Source organism: Myotis davidii, unplaced genomic scaffold (assembly GCF_000327345.1).
Source record: "Myotis davidii unplaced genomic scaffold, ASM32734v1 scaffold580, whole genome shotgun sequence".
In the NCBI taxonomy this organism is placed as follows: Eukaryota; Metazoa; Chordata; class Mammalia; order Chiroptera; family Vespertilionidae; genus Myotis; species Myotis davidii.
Window position 1 is genome coordinate 2,212,800 of NW_006293313.1, and position 6,610 is coordinate 2,219,409.

The window sequence follows — 6,610 nt, forward strand, 5'->3', positions numbered from 1 at the left end:
AACAAATAAACAAACAAAAAACTCACAGCAAACAAAAGCCCTGGACTGGACAGCTTCAGAGGGAGTTGTACCAAACATTCAAAGAAGAACTAAAACATATCTTCCTAAGACTTCCAAAAAATTCAAGAGGAAGGCATACTTCCAAGTTCATTCTATGAAGCCAGCATTACCCTAATACCAAAACCAGATAAAGACAACAACACAATGAAAGAGAATTACAGACCAATATCCCTCATGAACATAGATGCCAAAATCCTCAACAAAATTCTAGCAAATCGGATCCAGCATTACATCAGAAAGATCAGACACCATGACCAAGTAGAATTTATACTGGGATGCAAGGATGGTACAATATCTGCAAACCAATAAACATGATACATCACATAAACAAATTGAGAGATAAAAATCACATAATCATATCGATTGATGCAGAAAAAGCATTTGACAAAAACCAACACCCTTTTTTGATAAAAACCCTCAGCAAAGTGGGAATAGAGGGATCACACCTCAACTTGTCTTATATGACAAACTTACAGCCAAAATCATATTTAATGGGTAAAAACTAAAACCATTTCACCTACAAACAGGAACAAGATAGGGATGTCCACTTTCACCACTCCTGTTTGACATAGTACTGGAAGTGCTAGACATGAAATAAAAGGTATCCAAGTTGGAAAAGAAGAGGTAATATTGTCATTATTCACAGATGACATGATACTGTACATAGAAAACCCTAAAGACTCCATGAAAAAATTATTAGACTTACTCAATAAATTCAGCAAAGTAGCAGGATACAAATTAACATCAAGAGATCTATGGCATTTTTATACACCAACTAGTGACCCAGTGCATGGATTCATGCACATTGAAAGGAAATTAATTAGGTGGCCGGCAGGGTTGGATTGGGTGAGACAGGCCAGACACGCCCTAGAGCCAACCTTCCGCCATCCCTCCCCGGTGTCTGCAGAGTGAGCTGGGTCCCTCCAGCAGGTTGGGTCCCTCAGCTTGGCCTGTGGGGATCGGGCCGAAACTGGCTCTCCAACATACCCAGAGGGGTCCCGAAGTGTGAGAGGGCACTCTGGAAAGTCGCTGTCGTACAGGGTGTGGAAAGCAAATCCAATCTGGTACAGTAAACCAGATTTGGGGCCGACAGTGCCCCAACAACAACATAACCCATGGCCAAAGGTGGAATTGTGCAGCCCCGCAAGGAATTGGGCTCCCTTCTCTCTGATTTCAGGGTGCATCACCCGAGAACTGCTACTGCCAAGTCACTGCAGCCTGGCAGCTCCTTCATTGAGCATCTGCCCCCTCGTGGTCAGTGCACATCATAGCGACCAGTCAGATGGGTGGAGGGACACTTAGCATATCAGCCTTTTATACATATAGATTATATATATAGATAGTGACCTTACAGAAAGAGAGATTAAAAAAAAAATCCCATTTACCACTGCACCAAAAAAAATCAAGATACCTAGGAATAAACTTAACTAAGGAGGTAAAAGACCTGTACTCAGAAAACTATAGGACACTGAAAAAAGAGATAGAGGAAGACATAAATAGATGGAAGAATATACCGTGTTCATGGATTGGCAGAATCAACATCATCAAAATGTCCATACTACCCAAAGCCATTTATAAATTCAATGCAATCCCCATTAAATTACCAACGGCATATTTCACAAATCTAGAACGAACATTCCAAAAATTCATCTGGAATAAAAAAAGACCCCGAATAGCTGCAGCAATCCTGAGAAAGAATTAATATTTGACAAAGGATGCACGAGCATACAATGGAGTCAGGAGAGCTCTTCAATAAATGGTGTTGGGAAAATTGGACACATACATACAAAAAAATGAAACTAGACCACCAACTTACACCATACACAAAAATAAACTCAAAATGGATAAAGGACTTAAACGTAAGATGGGAAACCATAAAAATCTTAGCGGAATCCACAGGCAGCAAAATCTCAGACATATGCTGAAGCAGTATCATCACTGATACAGCTACTAGGCTGTATTTTACTAAGAAAATAAACAAATAGGGCTACATCAAAATAAAAAGCTTCTGCACAGCAAAACCATCAACAAAACAACAAGAAAGCCCACTGAATGAGAGAACATATTTGCCCATGTTATCTCTCCGATAAGGGTTTAATCTCCAACATTTACAGGGAACTCATACAACTTAACAAAAGAAATATAAACAACCCAAGCAAAAAATGGCAACGGACCTAAATAGATACTTTTTAAAAATATATATTTTTTATTGATTTTTTTACAGAGAGAAAGGGAGAGGGATAGAGAGTTAGAAACATTGATGAGAGAGAAACATCGATCAGCTGCCTCCTGCACACCCCACACTGAGGATATGCCCGCAACCAAGGTACATGCCCTTGACCAGGATTGAACCAGGGACCCTTCAGTCTGCAGGCCGATGCTCTATCCACTGAACCAAACCAGCCAGGGCCTAAATACTTTTTGAAAGTGTTTGACATAAGGAAGGCCAAGAGACATATAAAAACATGCTCAAAGTCACTAATCACCCCAGAGATGCAAATCAAAACGACAATGAGGTACCATCTCGCATCTGTCAGAATGGCTGTCATCAACAAATCAACAAATAACAAGTGCTGGAGAGGATGCAGAGAAAAAGAACACTCGTGCACTGCTGGTGGGAATGCAGACTGGTGCAGCCACTGTGGAGACCAGTAAGGAATTTCCTCAAAAAACTAAAAATGGAACTCCCATTTGACCCAGTGATCCCACTTCTAGGAATATATCCCAAGAAACTAGAAATACCAATCAGAAAGGATATATGAACCCCTATGTTCATAGCAGCACAATTTACCATAGCTAAGATTTGGAAACAGCCTAAGTGCCCATCAGCAGATGAATGGATTAAAAACTGTGGTACATCTACACAATGGAATACTACGCTGATGTAAAAAGGAAGGAACTCCTACCATTTGCAACAGCATGGATGGACCTGGAGAGCATTATGCTAAGTGAAATAAGTCAGTCAGAGAAAGATAAGTATCATATGCTCTCACTCATCTGAGGAATATAATGAACAACATATACACTGATGAACAAAAGCAGATCCAGAGCCCTAGCCAGTTTGGGTCAGTGGATAGAGCGTCAGCCTAAGGACTGAAGGGTACCAGGATAGATTCTGGCCAGGGGCATATGCCCAGGTTGCGGGCTTGATCCCCAGTAGGGGGTGTGCAGGAGGCAGCCAATCAATGATTCTCTCTGATCATTGATGTTTCTTTCTCACTCTCTCCCTCTCAAAAATGCATTTTTCAATCATTAAAAGATTAACCAGGGATTGACCTGCTCAGATTAGCATTTTGTAAAAGAAAATCACTGCAGTATAAATTCTTTTAAAAATTATGAACTCAGAGGGAAGGTAGGGGAGGGGAGGGGTAAGGGGGAGAGATCAACCAAAGGACTCATGCATATACCAGTAAGCCTAACCAATGGATAAAGACACCATGGGGGTGAGGGCATGAGCGGGGGCGGGGGAGCAATGGGGGGATAGGGACACATATGTAATGCCTTAATCAATAAAGAAAAAAATTAAAATTAAAAAAATAATAATAATATTCAGGGGGGAAAAAGCCTCAAGACCCTCTAGATGGGTCTAACAAAATCCTTAAAGATGGTCTATAAAATCTTTGGAAACTAATAATATACTCACCCACAGGGATCTCTGGGATCACCTAGTCCAGTGGTCGGCAAACTGCGGCTCGCGAGCCACATGCGGCTCTTTGGCCCCTTGAGTGTGGCTCTTCCACAAAATACCGACTTCTGCGCACGAAGTTTCCATCGCAGTGTACGTGCGCGCCCGCACCTGGTATTTTGTGGAAGAGCCACACTCAAGTGCCCGCAGTTTGCCGACCACTGCCCTAACCCCACGGATGGCTGTCCTGGGCAGGAGCCATGGAATTGTAGCCTCCACAGCAAACTCAAGGGCATCAGGTTTTTAGCTGCAAATAGGGAACACTGGGTCTGGGCTCACCTGTCCCAGGTGGACAGTGATTATAAATCTGACAATAAGTAAACAGTTTAACCCGGAGGAGCTTAACCCTAGGCTTTGACATTTAATTCTTTATCCTCCTGCCACAGGTCTCCCCCAATCTCCCCACCCTCTGGTATTTTTGATATTTATTTTATATATTTAAATGCCATTTAACAAAGAAAAATCAACCAAAAAAATGAGTTCGCATGTCATAGATTCTCCATCACTGAGTCTGTAACACTCATTTTGGTCCATCTTCATATACTTCCTTGTACCCACATTTTGCCTCACGGAAAAAGCATCTCCCCGCCCAACTCCCCATGCGGCAGAACCCGGTAAAGATGGCTGGGAAGCTGCAAACACACAACATTGCCAACATCCATAACTGGATCGAGAACTTGCCTCCTCTCCTCCACACGGCCCCCAGAGCCCGGAAAAGCCAAAAACACAGGGGAGGGGAGGTAGGAGGGAGTTCTGGGAACTCTCAAAACCAGTGCCACTCCACACTGCCCCACCATTACCAGGCCAGCCGGTCACATAGGGACTCCCACCATCAGGGCATTTTCGAGCAATCCCAGAGGGAAAGGAGAGTGGGTCAGAGAAAATAGGAACGTACCTACGGCACCATCTACTGGGGAAAAGGAAGTAAGCTACCTAATAGCCTGCAGAATTGCTCAGCAATTCACCTATCGGTCATTAGCAAACCAACAAACAAGATCAGGTGAGGATGTGAAGAAAAGGGAACCCTCATGCACAGATGGCGGGAATGTAGACTGAAGCAGCCGCTATGGAAACCAGTACGGAGGCTCTTCCAACAACTAAACACAGAACTACCAAACCACCTAGCGATCCCACGCCTGGGCGTTTTCCAAAGAAAACGAACTCTAATTGGAAAAGCTATCTGCACCCTACGTTCACTGCAGCATTATTTACAATAGCCAAGATGTGGAAGCAACCTAGGTGTCCATTCACAGGCGAATGGATAAAGTGGTACATATATACAATGAAATGCTCCTCATAGGGAATAAATCTTGCCATTTGCAACAACATGGGTGGACCTAGGCAGTGATGGCGAACCTATGACACGCATATCAGAGGTGACACGCGAACTCATTTTTTTGGTTGATTTTTCTTTGTTAAATGGCATTTAAATATATAAAATAAATATCAAAAATATAAGTCTTTGTTTTACTATGGTTGCAAATATCAAAAAAATGTCTATATGTGACACGGCACCAGAGTTAAGTTAGTTAGGGTTTTTCAAAATGCTGACACGCCGAGCTCAAAAGGTTCGCCATCACTGATAGAGGGTATTATGCTCAGTGAAATAAGTCAGAGGAAGACAAGTACCATATGATTTCACTTATGTGCGGAATCTCCTAAAAAAAAAAAAAAACTAAAAAAAAAAAACACAGAAAGAAATCAAACTGATGGTTGCCAGATGGGGGCTACGGGAGGGGTGATAAATTGGCACGCGGACACAGGTTACTACAATTAGTGAGATGACCACATTGTAAAGTATGCAAATGTCAGATGACCGTAGTGTACACCTAAAACTAATATAATTCTGTATGTAAAATAAATAAAATTTAAAACCTAGGTAATACATGTTTACTAAGTATTTTCCTAACTTTTGAATTAGGTTAAAATTCGCTCGCTCTCCCGCCGAGTCCCCCTGCACCTGTAGCTCAGAACACACGCTCACAGCGTCGTTGCTTTTCTCCCGTGAAATCTGTGAAGGAAGGAACCCTGACTCTACCTTTTCCATCGCCACCGCCCCGAGGCCAACCGCCCCCAGGCCCGGGCTCGGCGGCTGCTGGGGACACAGTGCAGGAGAAAGACACCGAAACACACAAGACCGTAAGGATAACGACCACGCAACAGGGCGAAATGTCAAGCTCACTGCCAGGCCTGGACCCCCACGAAGCATCTTACCAGTGAAGTGCCGCGATGACTCTGTCCCCCACGCCGGCGTCGCGAGTCATTCTTCAAAGCTGGGCCAGCACGTCGCCGAGACTGACATCCCCTGAGGTACAAAAGCCGCCCAAAGGGCGGCTAAGGGCGAGGCCGGCCCACTGGAGACGCTTCCGCTCCCTTGGAAGCCGGGGGGAGCGCCGCGACTTCACCCCGCGGGACAGCTCCGCGGACCCGGCCACCAGCTCTGCGACCCTCGCTCCTGCCGAGTCGGCCTCTGCCCGCGGAGGGGAAGGGCAAGGGACAAGGTGTCCCACCTGGCACGCTCCACCGGAGTCCAACGGCCGCCAAAAGCCGCCGTTGAAAATCCGCAATTCACTCGCTAGCCGCCGCCGCCGCCTCGTTTAAAATCGTTTCCCGACTCACACTGCGGCCCAACGCCGGAAGCCTTCCGGGCGCCGATTCCAAGTCAGTGAAGCAACTACGGTCGCCATTTTTACTGAGGGCACGTTCGAGCAATCTAACCAATAGCCTCACGTTTGAAAGCCCGCGGCGACGGACAGCGGCTTTCCCACCGGCGCGACGCTTTCCTTCCAATTTCCGGCCGCACTAAGCATGGCGGCGGGGCCTCCGCTCTGATTGGTTGATCGACTTCACCGTAGTCTTGGGCGC

General features: G+C 45.1%; 1 protein-coding gene across 2 annotated transcripts in view; it reads right to left on the reverse strand.

Moving 5' to 3' along the window:
- The window catches only part of CENPL (centromere protein L), a 35,796-nt gene that overhangs the window by 15,252 nt on the left and 13,934 nt on the right, over window positions 1-6,610 (reverse strand). The window contains exon 1 of one of the 2 annotated variants that reach the window (XM_006767015.2): window positions 5,960-6,406. The exons of the other annotated variant lie outside the window; for it this stretch is intronic. The gene's annotated coding sequence lies outside the window, so the exon portion shown is untranslated. Of the gene's footprint in view, window positions 1-5,959; window positions 6,407-6,610 lie in introns of those variants that run through there. 2 annotated transcript variants of the gene reach the window in all.